Source organism: Nannospalax galili, unplaced genomic scaffold, assembly GCF_000622305.1.
Source record: "Nannospalax galili isolate Female #2095 unplaced genomic scaffold, S.galili_v1.0 scaffold70, whole genome shotgun sequence".
Taxonomy (NCBI): Eukaryota; Metazoa; Chordata; class Mammalia; order Rodentia; family Spalacidae; genus Nannospalax; species Nannospalax galili.
Genome location: NW_008328543.1, coordinates 1,146,871 through 1,166,492, shown reverse-complemented (window position 1 = coordinate 1,166,492; position 19,622 = coordinate 1,146,871). Strand labels below are relative to the sequence as shown.

General features: G+C 41.2%; 1 protein-coding gene across 1 annotated transcript in view; it reads left to right on the top strand.

The window, feature by feature from the left end:
- Nucleotides 1-1,052: 1,052 nt before the first annotated feature.
- Nucleotides 1,053-19,622, top strand: part of LOC103729463 (protocadherin-15) — a 1,150,197-nt gene continuing 1,131,627 nt past the window's right edge. The window contains exons 1-3 of the mRNA XM_029560656.1: nt 1,053-1,263; nt 15,054-15,273; nt 17,968-18,012. The gene's annotated coding sequence lies outside the window, so the exon portion shown is untranslated. The remainder of the gene's footprint in view (nt 1,264-15,053; nt 15,274-17,967; nt 18,013-19,622) is intronic.

The following is a 19,622-nucleotide window of genomic DNA, read 5'->3' as shown; positions in this document are numbered from 1 at the left end:
TTAAACCAGAACTGGAAATGCAAATCGCATACCAGCACATTAATTCCTTTATGTTAGAAATAAGATAAAACTTGTTAAGTGTTTTCAAAGCAGATATTCATCTGCAGAATTTGAAATAAAATAGTTAACTTAAAAAATATAATCACTTGAGTTTAAGAGAAACACAGTGCCAGACAGCAGAAACTTCCCTTTGAGTTGTTGGTCATGGTAGTCTAGGAGACCCCACCACCACCAAATTTCATAGGCTATTGCCACAGCCCTTGATTGCCTCCCGGAACTTAAGACTTTACTGCTGACAACAGGACATATTTAGGACGCAGTACTTGGAGCAATCAGAAATGACCTGGAAGCCTCCTCCCTGAAGATTAGCTCTCATAGTTCTAAAATATACTGCACAAGCTGCTACGGGAGAAAATCATTCAATCAAAATCATCCAGCCCAGCTCTAAAGCCTAATAACCGTGACTGGCTGAGCAAACTCGCTCTGCTGGTGCAGTAGTGGCACTTCTACCTGGGGGTAAGCAGTAGTTATCTAATCAGACTTAAAGCCCTCTAAATGGGAGGGACTTTCATTGGTAGCACTGTAAATATAGCCAAATACACATGGCTGGAGAGGTCATGAATCCTAGAGGAAATCCCATGACTGTAATATCTCTATTCCTTACTGTATGCTAAATATGGATCCTTATATTTACAGACAAGTATATGGTACTCCACTCATCAAAGAAGTTTCTTTTTGCAGCAGATGGAGGCTATTACAGAGTTTCACAATGGATCACACACAGAGAAGAATGTATGTGTGAAAGATACCTGGCCTTAGGTGACACATGTACAGTGGAACATCTGCACCTAGGTTCATGGAACATAATGGAACAAGGGGTAGAGAGAACAGTAACACATCCCTCAACTCTCACCCATGATGCTTCCTCATACAACAGAGTGTGATACACACAGAAGACCACAACAGACCATGTTTTGGAAACCAAGGGCCTGCAGAGTATGTATCCCTGGATAGGACTCACCCTCCCACGGCTCAGGGACCCCTCAACTCTCACCCATGATGCTTCCTCATACAACAGAGTGTGATACACACGGAAGACCACAACAGACCATGTTTTGGAAACCAAGGGCCTGCAGAGTATGTGTCCCTGGATAGGACTCACCCTCCCACGGCTCAGGGACTAATGCAGAAGAGGGGGAAGATCGTAAGATCCAAGGGAAAAAGGAAAAGAAGAAAAGAAAAGAAAAATGCCGTGTTACACAAGTAGGTGGTTAACACCTTGCCAGGTTATAATAATATAGTTCAGTTCTGTGTGTTGTAAGTACACAACTTGTCAGGGTTCTATACATAGCTTTACCTTATTTAAATACACAGAACATTATCATGCAATTCTTAACTAACTTGAGCTTTGTCCTAATGGGTCCATGTTCAGATTTCCTACGTCAAGGGTCGACTTCACTCATACCTGCTTTTTAAGTCTATGAACATGAAACGGCTGCAATATCTTTGAGCAAAGGAGGGCGTAATGGATTTCACTCTGATGAAGGAGTTCCTAGATCTGATCTTTTGTAAACCCTAGCCTTATTTATCGTATAGGATAACGTAGCAACACCACTGGTACTCTTAAAAGTTTTGGCCTATTTCTTAAGCAGGCAGGCTGACTGAGCCGAGAAGCCCAGGACCAAAGAATGCAAGAGTTTCGATCCTTTCAACTGTATCTCTGTGTTTTCACTTGCCGGGATTGTAGACTCTTGGTAATAGGCCATGTTTTCAAATTAAATCTAAAAGCCTAAATTTATTAAATGAGTAAAAGTATAAAACCACCAGAATTGTCATGAGTAGCGTTGAATCTTATGTATTCTAATTTTAGTCTTTGTGGCCTATTTTTAATCAAAACCTGAAAGAAGTTTCAGAGCTCCTGATTACTCTGCCATGAGCCCCCAGTGAAAACACCTCAAAAATCCAGAGACACCACACAGAGCAAGATCTTTGCCCGGCACTTACTCCCATGGTTGTAAATGAGTCATATTTTAAACATGTTTTCTAGTGAGTGAATTATCTTCAGTGTTCAATTTATTCAGAACAGTACTGTGTTGTTGATGTTTTTACATGATGGCAGGGAACTCTGTTCTAAGTGTTACAGTCATGTTTATTTCATATAATTTCAAACACGATGACAGTTTTTCTTAAAGACATTGTCATAATATGCAGACCTAGCTGACCTGAAACTCCCTATGTAGACTAGACTGGCTTTGAACTAACAGAGATCTGCCTGGCTCTGCTCTGGAATACTGAGATTAAAGGCATGTGCCACCACACCCAGAAACAAACTTTTATATGCACAATTTGCATAAGACCCTCATTATCAGGCTGGTATTCCTACATTCATGGACATTTGTTATCTCTAATTATAAGAAAGGCCTCTTCTGTGTTCCAAAGCATAAAAAAATTAATATCCTTAGAAGCAATGGGGTAGACTCTGACTCTGTTCAACCCAATAGACCACATTTACAAAATAAAAGGAACCATTAAGGCAACCAGAGATAGGGGCCACAGGACACTGTAGTGCCCAGAGCCTCCCTCAGCATCTAAGACTTAATGAATTAGCCCTGAAGACCTTTCTTCCCTGAAACAGATTTTGAATCATTCTGCTTTGGAAGCTGTCATTTCATGATTGATGTGGTCATCAATGCCAAGGCCAGGCTCCTTCAGATAGATCTATTGGCAGACTGGGGGAATTTGGAAAGGATGTATTTACTTTCTGTAGACTTCTAGGTAGTTGGCACTTCAGCCAATGCGGACGTTTTCTCACAGTGCTGTCCAGTCTAATTCAGCAGTGATCTCACTGAGCTACAATCAAACATCGGCTTCCCTTTCTCCAGGGCAGCCCTGTATGCCTCTGTTTGTGGTCTCCTCATCTGCCTTCAAATCCAAAAACGATTGAAAGCGGCCTAGATAAGGTCACCGGCACCTCCTGTGTCTCCTCTACCTTTTGAGGAACCCACTGACTACACTGAGCTTACCAGGGTAATCCACCTGTTTAAACCTTACTGATTCGCGGTCATATTTTCTTTTGTATAACAGGACTACACAGCTTCCAGGATTAGAACATACATATCTTTCAGGAGCATTATTCTGCTTATCATGATAGAGAAATTCAGATCGATGGAAAAATCAGGGCAAATAAGGAAATACATTATCACCAGTAGAGTTTAATTTCTAAATTTATTCAAGACACATGAAATACAATGACTATGAAATTACACAGTAAGAGCATAGAATTTTAAATATCCAAGTTTTAATCTTTGTGACTTACTTTTCTTCAAAGCCATGTGACTAATCTATAAATAGCATCAACTAAGGCTGTGGTTTTGGTAAAGTAAACGGTTCAGACTTTGACACAAATAAAGTCACACCTCCTAAAATGTCCCCAAATAGCACCTTCAGCTGGAGAGAAAGTGTTCAAACACTGGAGCCTATTGGGAACATGCTCACTCAAACCATCCCAGCCTTTCCCTCACGTCACACAATCAAGTACCTGACACGGAGAATCAGATCGTTTTTATATTCTTCAAGCGTGACTTAAAATTACTGCACACCTCTTATTTTTCAATTAACATCAGTCACTCTCAGTACACCTTCCTACAACACCTACATTTTTGTTTGTTTCCACCCAGAACTGGCTGTCCTCCATTTTACAGAGATCTGCCAGCCTTTGCTGGGATTAAAGACTTGCACCACCATGCCCAGGCTAACACTTCTAACACTTGCATTTTCTGAGGTTTATAAGTTGAAAGTGTCAGTTCTGGGCCTGATCACAGTCATTCCTCTCTAATAATCTCTCTCTCTCTCTCTCTCTCTCTCTCTCTCTCTCTCTCTCTCTCTCTCCCCTTGTCTTAAGTCCTTCCCTATTGACAGTATGTTACTGACTTTTATTGGCTCCTTGGTCCATGTTCCTGGTGTGTTATTCTTACGTGAGCACTGCTGATTCCTTTCTTGTTTGTCTAATGCCCTTAGGATTTCTAGAATAGCTGCCTTTTCTAATAGGAATTGTATGAGAAGTCCCCTGCTCACCAGCCATCGAGTCATATTTAATAATTTACACCTCCCCAATTTTGAAGTAAGCTCGTTAGTGCTGATGTTCACATCACTCCTCTTTCTAGCTGTGAATCATGTTCCTAGGAAGCCAGGCCCACAGCCCCTGCTTTAAATAATAATGTGGTATGCTTGTGCAGGTAACTGCGGCTCCACAGCCAGCTCACTGCAGGTGATAGACAAGCACCTTGACAAATCCCTTTACTTCACACTATTGCTTGCATGAAGCAGGGTTTTATAACGACTGAAAATGGACTACTGAATTGCAACCTGCTGTATACTAAGTAAGGGTCAGTAACATCCGGGATAAGCAAATATTCATACCTTAGTCACCAAATTCAGTATGATTCAAATTAATTTTTCTTATGGAAACAATATTTCCCCTACTTTCCTCTTACCCTGAACAATTCATTGCCTGTTATATGGAACAAAGCTGCTGCTACAGCGATAAAGACTCAGGGTAAAATCACACTGAGAAATGCTTTGATGGTCACTGAAGATGCAGGACAGTCAGCTGGACAGGAAGTGCTTCTGCACAGCACATTCACAACACCAGAGACAAATTCTTAATGTGAAGATACGATAAGCCATGTGTCATTAGTGTTGTCCTAGCCATACACTAATGCATGCCAGCCACAGTTTCAGGTATGTCCATATCAATACTTATTCAGTACAGGTTGTGTATATATATTTATGAATAGGTTCAAGCAATGCTCTTTCTGAAACATCAAAATGAATTTAAATTTTTATGGAATTTCATATAGAACAAAGAAGCAATTACATTTTTTATTCCCTTTTAAGAGCAAATTCAAGAGAGAGAGAAAGATAGGGAAAATAGGAAAGGAGGGGCCAAGACAGGGAACACCGAGGTCACATAGCAACCTTCTCTGCCTCCACCTCCCTGTTCCAGTCTGATGCTCTGAGGGGTCACTAGGGAGACAAGAAGCCAGGGTCATTCAAGAATCCAGAACAGAAAGAGGGCTAACGTGATGCTGCTGAGTTATGAAGATTCTTCTGTTACTGAAATAGATAACCTGAGACATTTAGTTTCAGTCAGAGAAACACAAGACAGTTCTTTGGTTGTGACAACCCATGTCCCGAACCCTGCCTCTGGTGCCCCCTAATGCACTGTGTGCATTTCCTTAAAACTCTGACTGAAATGCGTAAAGTCTACCCATAGCCAGACAGGGTTGGAAGGCTGGATTTCAACAGTTAGCTCATTCTAACTTGCTAGATTTTGTTTCTTCATAGGAAATGATGGTCCTCACCAAAGGCAGGCAGACAGACAGGGGGTGGATAGATAGATAGGGGGCAGATAAAGCAAGCAAGCAGACTGGCAATGTCTGAGGAGCAGGTGCTGCTGGCAGCCTGTCATGACTGCTTTGGTTCAGTTCATGAATGGTGTTGCTTTTATTGCTACATTCATTTATTTACCACAGTGTTATCTAAAACTCTTTAAGCTGATGAAGGTTGAAACGTTTAGATTTTCCAAGTTGGTTGTTTTTGCCCTAGAGATATTTGTAAATTTTCTTCTGTATTGACATTCAGATGTTGAAGTATAATATTTAATTTCATCAATGCTAAGATGTCAGTTTCCTCTAATTAAGCCCTCCACTTTAATGTAAACATAAAATGTATAAATATCCTTCCTTCATAAGCCAAGTTTTTTCTATAATCAGTCTGTTGAAAAATCATAGAAAACTTATGAATAAAATATGTAAATATTTTCAGCAATGATCAGGAGTGGGGAACTTCCATTTTTAAGTTTATATTGCTGATGAGATTGGGAGTAGATGTTCAGTACTGTGGATCAGCCCTCACTGGAGTCCTTACTGGACCTGCTAGGTCTCTTTATCAACATTGCCCTTCATGCTGTGGGTTAACCTTGGAGCCCTTACCCAGGCAGGGGAATCAGCCATGAGAGGGAAAGCAAGCTGCTCTCCAGCTCCTGCTGGTTGAGGTATGGCTTCAGATGGGGGTTCCTGTGTGGGGACAACCTCCCTTCATGTTGCAGTCACTGCAGGTGCCATGAGGTAGTGAGGAAGGTTGTATGTCTACCTCATTCTGGAAGCTTCTGTCGGCCTCTAGGACCATGTCTTTAACAGTAGGTTCCTAGAAGACAAAGTTTACTGAAAGGCATATTAGAATACTAGTTTTTGTTCAAGGTGAATGGCACGCCAACTTGTTCTGGCCAAGGACTCAGTATAAATACCACGTCTTGGCCATTTCTTCCTATGGAGAATTTGAAACAAACGTCAAAAATTAAAATCTTATTCAAACCAACATTGTTCCTGTTTTAAAAGAGAATTTCATGGAAACTGCTCTTGACTAAAACTTAATAATTAATTTTAATAAGACAGACTTCATAAGATAGAGGCAGTACAATGATGTAGAAAATAATACTTTGTGACATATGGGAAGACAAAATAATCATAGAGTAATTAATGGTCCCTTTCCTTCACTATAAACCCTTAGGGTATCAGAGCCTAGGGCTGAGATGCTAAGCATGCCCCATTACAATACTTTCAAATCAGATTTTACACAAACTTAATAGCCAAAATGTTTTAAACATACACCATTACTGCCCATCATATACCAGGGTTAATTGTGTTTGTCTTCTTGAAAAGATCTAGAATCACCTAGGTGACAAGCTTCAGGGCATTCCTGTGAGGGGGTTCCTAGGTTAGATTAACTGAACTGGCAGATCCATCCTAAATTTGGCAGCACCATTCTATGGGCTGGGACCGCAGACTGAATGAACAGAGGAAGCGAGCCGACCACCAGCATTCTCCCCTCCCTGCTTCCTGAGCTCAGAAGCAACATGTCCAGCCACCTCGCAGCCTGGTCACCTTGACCTCCATGTAATGACAGATCTCCTGATGGAGTCTGTTTTGTCACAGCAATGATAAAATTTAAAAATGTAACTTCGCCACTTAAATCTTCACACTTAAGTATCTTACCACAGATAAAATATTTAATATTGCTTAGAAGATTATATTATTATTATTATTATCAAATATACTACTTAACTGCATTAGTTCTTGCTTAGTAAAATTAAAGCTACTATATTTTATAAAGGACAGGTCTGAAGTATTTGTGTTAGTTAAAAGTTTATTTTGAAGATGAGCTACCTCTCTAGGTACAAGAGAAAAGCCCTATATCTTGACCTAATTTATAGTGTTAACATACAGGAAGGATCAAGGAAATAAGCCAATAAAATAAAAATATTCATTACCAAAGGTCTTGGTCTTTTGGGACTATTATGTACCTTCTTTTTCAAGTCATCAAATCTAAAAATGGGACTTTCTGGCATGCCAGCTCTGAGAGTGATTTGAGTACTCTAAGTCGAAAGCCAGATGAAGCATCTCTACCCTTTGCAGAAAGAAATCACTGCTTTTTATCCAAGGACAAAGAGCGAGGAATAACTGGAAGCCAAGCAGAGTCACTTTCCATAAATAGTGGCTCTTATGACAATGGCCTGGGAGCCAATACATGAATTATTTCCCAGTTCAGTTTGTGTGTACCCTCATGGCTTGAAATAATGTATGTTCTGTGGAGTAACACAACCTACAACTTATCTAAAATAATTAGAATCTGTATTCCACTACAAAAAAAGATATTAAAAGATCAAATGTTTACAAAGGAAATTGCCTATGGGTTTATATACAAACATGGATTTGATCTCCAACCAAATAATCAGACGGTCAGAAAGAATGAAAATTCACAGACATGAGGAAACCATTCAAACATAGCACACACTGTTGTTCATCACTTAGTAACCTTTTGAGGCTATAAATGTTTATGAAATCCCTGGCACAATAGAGTCATATGAGAATAGTATGCTGTATTTAAAAATGGTTCACTACTCTCTTGACCCAGAAAATCATACAAAATCTTGAAAATAAAGAAGTTCTAATCTTCTTCTTCACTTTAGGAACACACATGCAACTGCCAAGACCATCAAGGTAGGCATATCCGAAAACACACCAAGTGTCTGAAAGTCATCACTTTAAGAAAGCAGTGTGTGTGCCATTGCGGAGGCACAATGGTAGAGTTGGTCGTTGTGCCCAGGACAACCAGTGGGGCTGGACATGGGGGCTGTGGCCCAAAAAGAATGCTAAATTTTTGCTTCACATCCTTAAAAACACAGAGATTAATGCTGAATTTAAGGGTTTAGAAGTTGATTCTCTAGTCATTGAGTGTATCCAGGTGAGCAAATCATACAAGATGCATCACAGAAGTTACCAAGCTCAGAGCTCATGATTGGATTAACTCATACATGAGCTTCCCCTGGCGCATTGACATGGTTTGAGCCTCACTGAAAAAGAACAAATTGTTCCTAAGCGTGAAGAGGAAAAAGATCTCCCAGAAAAGCTGAAGAAACAAAATCTTATGATATGGGAATAAATTGAGCATAATATCATAAATACATAAAATTATTGTGCAGGCCTTATGAAATGAATTTGAGATGCTCTTATAAAACAATACGATTTTGTTGCATGCTGGTATGGACCACATTATTTCTCTGAGTCTCTACTATCTAGAACTGGGGTAGAATTCAAACTGAATCTACTTTATTTGTCTCTTAATTTCCAAGAGCAAAGGCTGAGGACAGAATGCTACTTGGATGGAGGGCAACACGACCATCTGTTGATTGGACAGAGCATATCATGAGGGATGTCAGCACTGCTCTCTGCGTTTAGTATTTTCCCTTCAGGAAGAAACACTAAAAATGTTCTAGGCTGTCAGAAATGGACAATTCAGCAAGAAATCTGAGCGCTTTGACTTTAATTGCCAGAAAGCAACACAGAGATCTCTATTACACTTCAACAATAAAGGACCAAATCTCCAGACACTTTGATAACACATTAAAAAAATCATTGTCACAGCCCTTGATTGCCTCCCAGAATGTGAAGGTAAGCCTCTATTGCTGAAGACAGGACATACTTCATACACAGGGATTAGAGTAATGGAGCTGGAAGTAACCTGGAGGCCTTCTCCTTGAAGACTTGCTCTCATAGTTCTAGAGGACACTATGCAACCTGCTAAGGGGGGAAATAAATCAATGGTCCAACCTGGCTCCAAAGCCTAATAACCACAACTGGCACAGCAAACAATCTACCTTTTATACAGGGGGTAATCAACAGCTACCTAATGGGATTTAAAGCCCTCTCAGTGGGTGGCACTGTTAAAAAAATGCCAAATACACATGGCTGGAAAGGTCATAGATCCTAGAGAAAACCCTATCTCTGTCATCTCTAAACAAATGAAATTTCTTATTGTATGCTAAATATGGATCCTTATATTCACAGACAAGTATACTGTACACCACTCATTAAAGAAGCTTTTTCTTTTATAAAAGATAGAGGCTATTGCAGAGTTCCACAACTGGTCACACACAAAGAATATATGTCTGTGAGATGCCCAGCCCTATGTAACACATCTACAATGGAACCTAAGACTCACAGAACATAGTAGAACACAGGGTAGAGAAAATACTAATAACCCCCTCAACTCTCACCAGCAAAGCTTCCTCATACAACAGAGTGTGATGCACACAGAAGGTCCAATTGGCAAAGTTTTAGAGAACAAGAGACTGCAGAGTGCATGTCCCTGGATAGGACTGCCATATTAACCTCACTCACCCATAGCTCAGGGATCATTGTGGAAGAGGGTGCGGAGAGATTGCAAGATCCAGGGTTGGTGCATGAACATGAGGAAACAGAGGCTCTCAGACCCCTGGGCACTTGCTCATATGAACTTGCAATGATGGTGACTGCATGCCCAAGACCCACGCTGATTCAGTCAGACAAAAACCCAGCATAGAACGAGGGAAATGGGCAGTAGGCCCCAAACAAGGGCAAAGAACGTTTGGCAGCTGATTACTGCGAGGAGGGAGAGCAGATCTTCTTTAAGGGAGTGGCGCTAGACAGGCTGACTAGACTCCAGTGGATGAACTTGTCCCAAGAGCCATCTGGGTACAAAAGCTTGACCAGATAGGACTTAATACATGACAGAATGCATGAAATCCAGTTGTGGGGGCACTATGGGGGACACAGATGGGGAGGGGTCTAAATCGGATTAAGATCTATTATGTGAAATTCAAACAAACTCAGTAAAATATTTTTAAAAAGAAAACATTACCATCCATTAGTTATAATCCATAGTTATACCAACATAGAAATTAGACATTGGTTTGAAGTGTCAAACAAATCAGTTAAAGTGGAGTTCTAGCAAAAAAGTGCTGAAAATAAATACTTAATTATCAGAAATCACAACTCCTTGTGAAAACATTACACGTCTTAGGCGTCACTATTTGGAGTAATTGGGTCACAGCACACCTATGTAAAAGTCTGCTTAAAGTTTATACCATTCGGAGTATTCTTCACTCTCTTTTAGACTGTTTGGGCATATTTCAAGAGCACTTACTGGAAAGTATCTGCTTATTCAAAGCTTTTAGCCAGAAGAAAATAAAAGGCATTAGTTCTTACCGTTTCCTGTGATGAAGCTGGAATTGCCTGGCTCTCAAACTCCATAGCCAAAAGGGCAATTTGTCTGCTTCAAATAATGTCCACCTTTTACATGCCTGCTATAATGATGGGAAGCCGCAGTGTGGCTTCTAAGTCTAGATGTCACAAGAATTTCACCAGAGTCACTCTATGCAAAAGTACAAAAGCAACTTCCAACGTTCCCAATGTCTATATTTTAGCAGTTTGTCAGATCAAATATTGCCCCATTTGTTTATGTAGTTTCTTAATTAAAATCCTTTTTATGGAATGGCAGTTAGGACATTTTTGTTCCCACCTATGCAAACAATGTCTTATTGATTAAGTCATGAAATTGAGCAAAATACAAAATCTTTACATATATTTAAGTCATTCAGCTCTGATTAAGAAATGAACCTCTTCAGAAAAACAAAAGCAAAATGCAAATGATTATAATGATAAAACAGTTACACGAAATCAGGAAAAAATCAGGTTTCCTTCTTCCCAGGAGACAGCTGTGGGAGCAGTGGACGGGGGCAGCCCATGGCACCAGCTGTCCCTTCTCTGGCCATCTCTGACATGTGCTCTGGCTGAGTGCATTCTGTGTCCTTGGGCTCCCGATGTGCTGCTTGCCGGGCGGGGGGCATGGCTGGCTGTAGTGGTCTGTGCTTCCCTGCTTGGGAGGACTGAGTGCAGTGGGTTGCTGGCAATTCCATGGTGGAGCTAAGTGTCATGCTTGAGGACATCTGGTTGTGGGCTAAGAAAGTGTTTCATTTGCAGCAATCCCAGCCAAAGAATGTCTGCAGTTGCTCCCCGATTCCACCCAACTTTCCATAATTTACCTCTTAGTATTTATCCACAAACTACCATCAGCCTCCTCCCAGAGCTGCATAGTATCCTGAATTGATCACCTGAAGGAAGTGACCACTAAGCTCCCCTTTGTCTGTTTTTCCAAATGTGGAGCTTTTGACATGTCTGACTAAAGCCTTTTCCCCATAACTGGTCCTTCTCTGATATTTGCTGTGAGTTCTAGAAGCAGCATAGCTCAGAGACCTCTGTCTCCTGTAGCTAAGGACTCAGATCAGAGCTGATCAATATCCTTCTCTGACTGAACCACAGCTAAAAGTCAAGAAAAGGGAGGAGCTTCCCAGTGTCCAGTAGCAGACTCCTGGATCCCGTTGGACTGACGCTGTGCTCAGCTCTGAGGCAAGTGTCAATTGTTTTCTCTCATAATCAAACTTTTGAGAGAGATGCCCCGGCTTAGGCAACTCCAACAGGCTAGATTTGCTTCCTGTCCCAGGACACCAGTTAAAGGAGTGAGTAAATGTCCTGCTTGGGGCTGAGCAGAGCATCACCTCTTACCCTCTGTTACAGTTGATAGCTGCTGGGAGAGGGTGACTTGGTTTTCTTTAAGGGGATAGACCCACACCAAAGAGTTTCTGCACAACACAAACTGGTCTCCATGGACTTTATAAAAAATGAAGGAAGACACAAAGTAGGTGGATATGTTGAGAGTGGATCTGGGAGGGGACGTTGAAGATGATAGATCAGATAAAAATACTTTGTATGAAATTCTCAAATAGCTAATAAAATACTATTTTAAAAAAACTTTTCAGAGTTTTTAAGCAGATGACTTGTTTAAATTATATGTTTTGTTGAAAAAAGTCATAAATTCTTGGACACCGTTCATGAAAAGTGCTGTTTTGATATTATTTAGAATTTTCTGGTGTTGCAGTTGTGTTGGCTACATTCTTTAACAGGAAGCATGCCATGTGCATATATGAATGTTTTAAGGAAAATACATATATAGAATGGGATGAGTTACGTTGGAACAGATTAGTACAGGCCCAGGTTCCAGCAATAGTGTCTGATAGGACACCTGTTGTGGTCATTTGTGACAACAGACAGACAACTGTCCTCTCAGCCCTCCCTCTGCATAGAGAAGTGCTGCTTGTCATGGTGCCTGTCCTCCAAAGGGCCAAATGTTGCCTTGGGAATTTGTAGATAGACTTGAATTGTAATGTTTAGGCAAATGCAGGTATATATGTCTATGCTGAGAGTTCATTATCTGAAGGCTAGTCTTACAGAGTACTGAACACAATTAACTTAATCTTTCAAAAAATGTCTTTATGCATATGTATTAGTCAGTTTTCTGTTGCTGTGATAGAAACACTGACCAAAACAGCTTATAAAAGGAAGTGTTTATTCGAGCTTATGGTTCCAGGGGAATTACAGGCCGTCATGGCAGGGAGGCATGGTGGCTGGAGGTGGCTGGAGCAGGAGCAGCAGAAGCTAAGCTCTCACATCATCACACAGGCACAGGAAGCAAGAGAGCGACTGGAGATCCAGCAAGGCTAAGCCCACCCCCAGTGACATGCTTCCTCCAGGATAGCCACACCTTCCAAACCTCCCAAAACAGCGCCACCATCTGGGCACAAAATGTCCAAATACTTGGAGCCTATGGGGGACATTTTCGTAAATCGTAAACATTAAAAAAGAAGCAATGTATAACTGCAAAAAGCAGAGAGATATTCACTCCATGTCTGAAGAAGAGGAACAATCAAAGGGGTTCATTTATCTCATTTATTTGGGGGTGCCGACATGAGGTTTTGAGTTAAATAGAGAAAATCCTGGGCCGTGGGAAGTGGTCATTATCCTAGCTCTGCTCCTGCAAGGTTGTCTGAAGGGGTTGCTGTCCCTGTCATCGCTGCATGAGCTCCATCGGGTCCCTGTGAGGTGATGGCTTCTGACTGAAAATACAAGTTCATGCTCATGGATAAGTCACTCAGGTTCAGAGGTCTTCTGTGAGAGTTTAATATCCGGGAATCTGAGGGACTTCAGGCTTAGGACAACTGACTTGTGAAGGGATGAGATAGGCAGGGTAGATAGGCATTCCTTGAGGGGAACTTGCCTACACAGAATCAAGCAGAAGTCTTGCTGAATTAATGGAGACAGGCATGGGATGGGGGCAGAGGCACCAGGCTTCCACTTACTTGCCTTGGGGGCCAAGTGAAGTCAGTGCATTTAGCACAAACAGCTTCTAGGCAACTGTCAAACTCTGCCTAGTCTTTTCTCTTGGCTCCTCGACCTTCAGGCCACACACTGCTTGTCCCATACACTGGAACATTTGTGTCTCTCCCTTCACTCTTCTCTCCAACTTTCTGAATTCTGGTGTGTTTGTTTGACGATTGTTAGTCCCTTTTTGAAACTGGAGTTCAGGTACTGGACAGCGACACTGTCATTAAGAGGAGACACTGTCCAGCTGCTTGGACTGGATCCCTGGGAGATGAAAACCATCACTGTGTGTTGCTAGTCTGTCTCCTCATGGCTTGGCTTTTACATTTTCTCCTTAATTTTTATGTGGTATTTTTAAAGATCACATGTGGAATTTTTAATTCTCGCCAGAATAAAATGAGCTCAAAAGTGGATTGCTATATTTAACATATATTGAAGGTTCAAAACCTGCTATTTATAGGCCACATACATAAGAGAGTCTTATCAATAAAAAAGGTCAATGTAAAACTGACTTTGGTCTTACTTTAGTCTGGAAGTTTTTCCAGTGCTGATGAGAAACCAGAGTATGTAGGAATGAACTATCCACAGTCTTTTATTTCCTGTCCTTGACCAATTGCAGGTCTCTGTGTTAATCACCATCAACTGAAAAAACATTCTCTGAGGAGAGTTGAGAAATTCACCAACCTATGGATATGAGGAAAATTCATTAAGACTGGTTTAATACTATGTCTACTTAGCAGAATGACCTATCTAGCCATGGGGTCTTGGCCCAGATTTCAGTAGGAACATTGTTGCTCCTGATAGGTAACCCCTTTTAGACACATTTTGCATATGTGTATGTGTACATTTTAGGGTTTTCTGCAGTTTTTCCATATTAGGGTTCAAAAGGACTTTAGTGTTGGTTACCCCTCCCTATGTTCCCTTCTCTACTGGATGACAGCCCACACCCCATGCCAAAACCCTTCCTGTTCTGTTATCCCACATCCCATTTTAAAAATCGGGTTGTTTTATTCCTTGTTGTTTAGGTTTTTCAGTCCTTTATATATTTGAGAGCCTTACCATCTGTCAGATGTTTGACACTATAAGTTTTTCCCCATTCTGCAGTCTGAACGTTTACTCCATCGATGGAGTCCTTTATTGGACAGAGGAATTTATTTTAGTGACATGAAGTTCCATTTACACTTGTTGGTCTTAATGCCTATGCCATTGGGTTCCTGTTTAGAAAGTCTATTCCTGTGCCTATGAGTTCCAGTGTATCACCTAATTTCTCTCTGTCTGATTCACTGTATCAGGTCCTATGGCGTTCTTCAAACACTGGGAATTTAGTTTTGTGCCTGGAGAGAGATACGGATCCAGTTTCATTCCTCTACATGTAGCTATCCAGTTTGAGTAGCGCCATTTGTTGAGAATGTTTTTCATTCTCCGACACGTATCATTGTCCTTTTTGTCATACATCAGGTTGTCGCAGGAATGTGGGATTTTATGTGGCTCCATATTCCATGACATCACTAACTGAGACACTGAAAACAAGACCCCACAAAACTCAGGAATCAAACCTGCAGCAGAGGTAGAGGAAAGACTGTGTGAGCCAGAGGTACTGGATGACTACGAGGAAACAGTGTATCCTGGATAGCACAGGAAAGGTGCATACGTGATCTCATAGCACTTCTGAAAACAGGTAAAAAACACAAAAACTCAAGCCAGAAAAAGTTGGAGCATGGCAAGTGAATGTGGGCACAAAGCAGCACTCCTCGCTGAGGACCCACTCACAGTAGCTTCTGGGAGAGGGGGAGTCAGGTTTGCTTTTTACAGTTGTGGAGTTCGGTAGGTTGACAACTCTCTAGCAGATAGCTGCACACTACAGATTATGTAGACAGCATGAATTGGATGTTTTATTAAAAGAGAACACAAAGTTGGGTGTGCTGGGAAGGGTGGGTCTGAGAGGACTTGAGGCAGAAATAGTATAGCATAATACATTATCTGTAATCTCAAAGAACTAATTAAAAAGGAGGAAGAAAAAAGGAAAGAAAAAAAACTGTAACAGAAGTCAAGCTTGATGGTTCCACTTCCTTTATAAAACTTTCTTCCAGGCATGAGTGGAGACACACACCTTTAATCCTAGCTCTGTAGTCAGAGGCCAGCCTGGTCTACATAGTGAGATCCAGGCTATCTGGGGCTACAGGGAAACCCAAACCAAAACAAAACAAAACAAAATAACCTTGCTAAACCTCCTAGACATTTAGGATTACATGTCTACGTTATTATTATTATATGTTACAAGAGGAACACAAAATGTATATTTCTGTGCTATTAAAGTGTTTAATTTTCAAATTGATATAACTTGTTCCATTCATAATTATAAATGCTCTTTTAAAATATATAGACACAGGAACTTTGAGATGTATCAAACTACTCCAGTAGATTAAGAATTCCTTAGGTCCGTCACACATTTGGTTATTTGGATCTTAGTGTCCTACTTCATTACTAGACTCCAAAGGGCAGTTCAAATCTGAGTCATGGTATGCCCAGTTAGCTGAAATTATTCAAAGAATTATTTTTTTCTCCTTCTGTCTATTAGCTATGGAATTACAAATAAAGCATTTATTTTACTTTTCTTTTGCAATATGGGATCACTAAGTAACCTCAGCCTCCCTAGAGCTAGAAACACAGGTGTCTGCCTCCTCATCCTGCAAGGGAGCAGTGGAGATGTGCTTTGGAGAAACTTTTGCAATATGGGATCACTAAGTAACCTCAGCCTCCCTAGAGCTAGAAACTCCCTAGAGCTGAATGCATTAGTTACCCTTCTCACCCAGGAAACGTGTTCTTGAAAATGTGCAGGGATTGTGGCACCCCTGGTAGGGGACGTTTGCAGACCATCCACCTACATTAGCACATAGAGTACTGGAATTACAAGTTACCACACCAGATTTTTACATGGGTTTTGGGTACTGAACTCAGATCCTCATGTGTGGCATGCACTTTACCCAGTGAACTATCTCTCCAGAACTTACCTTATAATTTTTGAGAAACTTTCATACTCTGACATCAGTACCAACTAAGATGTACCCAAGGCTGCAACCTCTTATTTTAGCTGTAAGACTTTGTTAGGGCTTCCTTTTAGTTTCAAGTAGTGATGATGCAATTAAAGGGCAAGCCCCTTTGTGCATGCATCCTAATGAGAAGTCATAGGCCAGCTCCTTCTGGAGTCAGTGGGTGGGTGGAATGTTCACCGTGGCCCAGACTGGATCAGCAAGTGATTAGCCCTCCTTAGTGGCTCTAGATTAAAGCTGTATTTTGGACAGCCTTTAAAGTAAAACTCCCACTCCATTTCAAAATGTACCAAAAGGTAATAATGAAAAATAAGCGATTTTAAGGGTCACTAACTATGAAATTCAGAAGTGATTCTGTAGAAATTTTGTAATTAAGAATATACTTTTATTCACAATAGTTGGTTACAGTGTCAGTAATAACCTGATCAGCACAGGTGAGTCAGACCCTGTCTTTGTTCCCGTAAACTCAGAAAAGGCTTATTTTAATGTGACTGTCAAAAAGGAACACAGAATGCCAGGCAAAAGCACAATTAGCAATTAATTTAAAGTAATCAAAGTGTACTAGCCCTTGTCAAGGGAGCAGTTTTATTTTTGCTGCTGCCTTCAGTAATCACAGACCAGTGCATCGGTTAAAAGCCAGGCTGGTTGGCTCTTGGCTGCCCGCTCGCTGTTTTACCCTGTCTCCTTTGCCAGCATGCACATTTAATGGCATCCCATTCGCATCTGCTCTTTGTAATTTAGCGATTATTTGAACACTTTGTGATTCCTTGTTTATTTTTAAACACAAGGCAGGGGCAGGTAAGATGACACTGTAGGTAGTGTGCCATCAAGTCTGATGACATGAGTTTAATCCCTGGAACCCCACAGTGGGAGGAAAGGACCTAATCTCACAAGTTGTCCTCCACAGGTATGCTGCAACACACACACAAAATAAATTTAAAAGTAAAACCACAATAAAGCATAATTTGAGTGGGCAATGTGGATTTCTAAGTTTCTTTCCACAGGTTCCACAAAAATAGATGTCACCACCTTAAAAGTGTCAAACATCTAAAAGCCTCTCAAAGTCTTTTACAAGTTCCTTCACCCTTAGGTCCTGTAGCATACCTTTGTCTAGCACTTAGGATCCCGAGGCAGGAGGATTGTGAGATTGGGGATGATACCCATCATAAAACAAAGTCAAGACTAGCCCAATTGTATGGTGAAATCTGGACTCAAATAGAAAATAAATGAACTAACCAATCGACCAATAACTATAAATTCATAGATGCTCCTTGCTTTTTTAAAAATGCCGGTCCAGTGTTGACTATGTTTTCCCTTTCCAGAGATAATATTTGGCTTATTGGGTTAATCACAAGCACCAGTCATAGGTAAGTTCCTCTTTCACCCTTTTTTTAAAAAAAACCTGATTTTATTTTAGTTGTCCCTTTCCCCCCCTCAGTATTGCACACTGGGTGACCAGTTGTATGACCACCCAGGAATACTGCATGGCTGTTGGGTATATAGGCCGGAAAATATGACTTCAAAGCTCTGCATAAGAAGCCTCAGCTAAATGCTTTCTAACATTTAAATACATGGGGATCAAAACCAAGGATTTACATCTTAATGTGCAATTCAGTGGCAGAGAGTGTTGAGTTCAGGTGCATGTAGGTGAGGTTTACAGTGGATGTCTATGTATCCTCTCTTATATACTCACTTATTTGATGTTCCAAAATGGGAAGACTATTTACATTTCCTACAGCTACTCTGAGAGACGTGGTTTCATCCACATGGTCAGGGGTATTTCCCTATATGCATTGATGGAATGTTTTCCTGCCTGCTTTAGGGTTCAACACTTGATTGATTTCTATCAGGCAGGCTCACACACAGAGAGACCAATACCATCTTCTAATTTTATTTGAATCAATGACTGTGAAAAGCCAGGGGCTTGATAGAGGTGAAATTACCCTTGGAAGCCAGTAGAAAAGCATTTACCTAGCATTATGAACAATTTTGTGTGTTAGCTGAAAGGCTGGCATTCCGACTGGGGAGTCTTCAGAGCTGAAAAGTCACTGTGTCAATATCCCTCACCCTCTTCTTTTGATAACTTTCAGGATGATCTGCTACCATGAGCTGTCTGGGTAGAAAATGATTGTGAGCTAAGAGTGGGGTTTGCACAGGAGCTTGTGTGATGCTGCCGCGTGTCCTGCCTCTCAGTACAGGCTAGGACCCCTTGAAACTGCATCCACAGTAATTCATGGTGTTAGAAAGAGAATTTGTTTTTGTAACTGAAGAATAAAAATGTGTCGGTTTGTCAGTTAATGACCTCAGCACACATTCTCCTCCACAGCCTGCAGCTGTCTGCTGACACAATGATGATACATGAATATGGTTTCCGTAAAGTATTCAGTGAGCTTCTCTCCTGGATGACACGGAGGTGAAAAGGTGGCATTTTCTGGCAGTTATTCAAAGAAAAGGAATGTGTGCGTGGCAGGGCTCTGAACCACGACTCATCATGTCCTACTGTGTTTTGTTAGTCAGCTTCTTTATTCCTGAGATAAACGCTCTGTCCAAAGCCAACATGGGAAGGAAAGGGTTTATTTCAGTTCACAGTGCAGTCCTCCATTGAGAGAGAGAAACTAGGGTACTAGGTTGACACAGGGACCTGGGGGCAGGGACCTGGGGGCAGGGACCTGGGGGCAGGGGCCTGGGGGCAGGAGCTGAATCACAACCATGGAGGAACTCTGCTTACTGGCCTGCTCCTGTGGTCTGTGATCAGTCCACTTTCTTATACAACCAAAGACCAGCTTCCCGGGGCTGTCAGCACCCATACTGGGCTGAGCCCTCCTGCATCACTCAAAAATCAAGAAAATGCCTCACAGACATGGCCACAGACCAATCCGTTAAAAGAAAGACCCCAGCTATGTCAAGTTCACAATGAAACCATTTAGCACATTGCCCATTTAGCAACAAACACATCATCTTAAACCACAAGCTATAT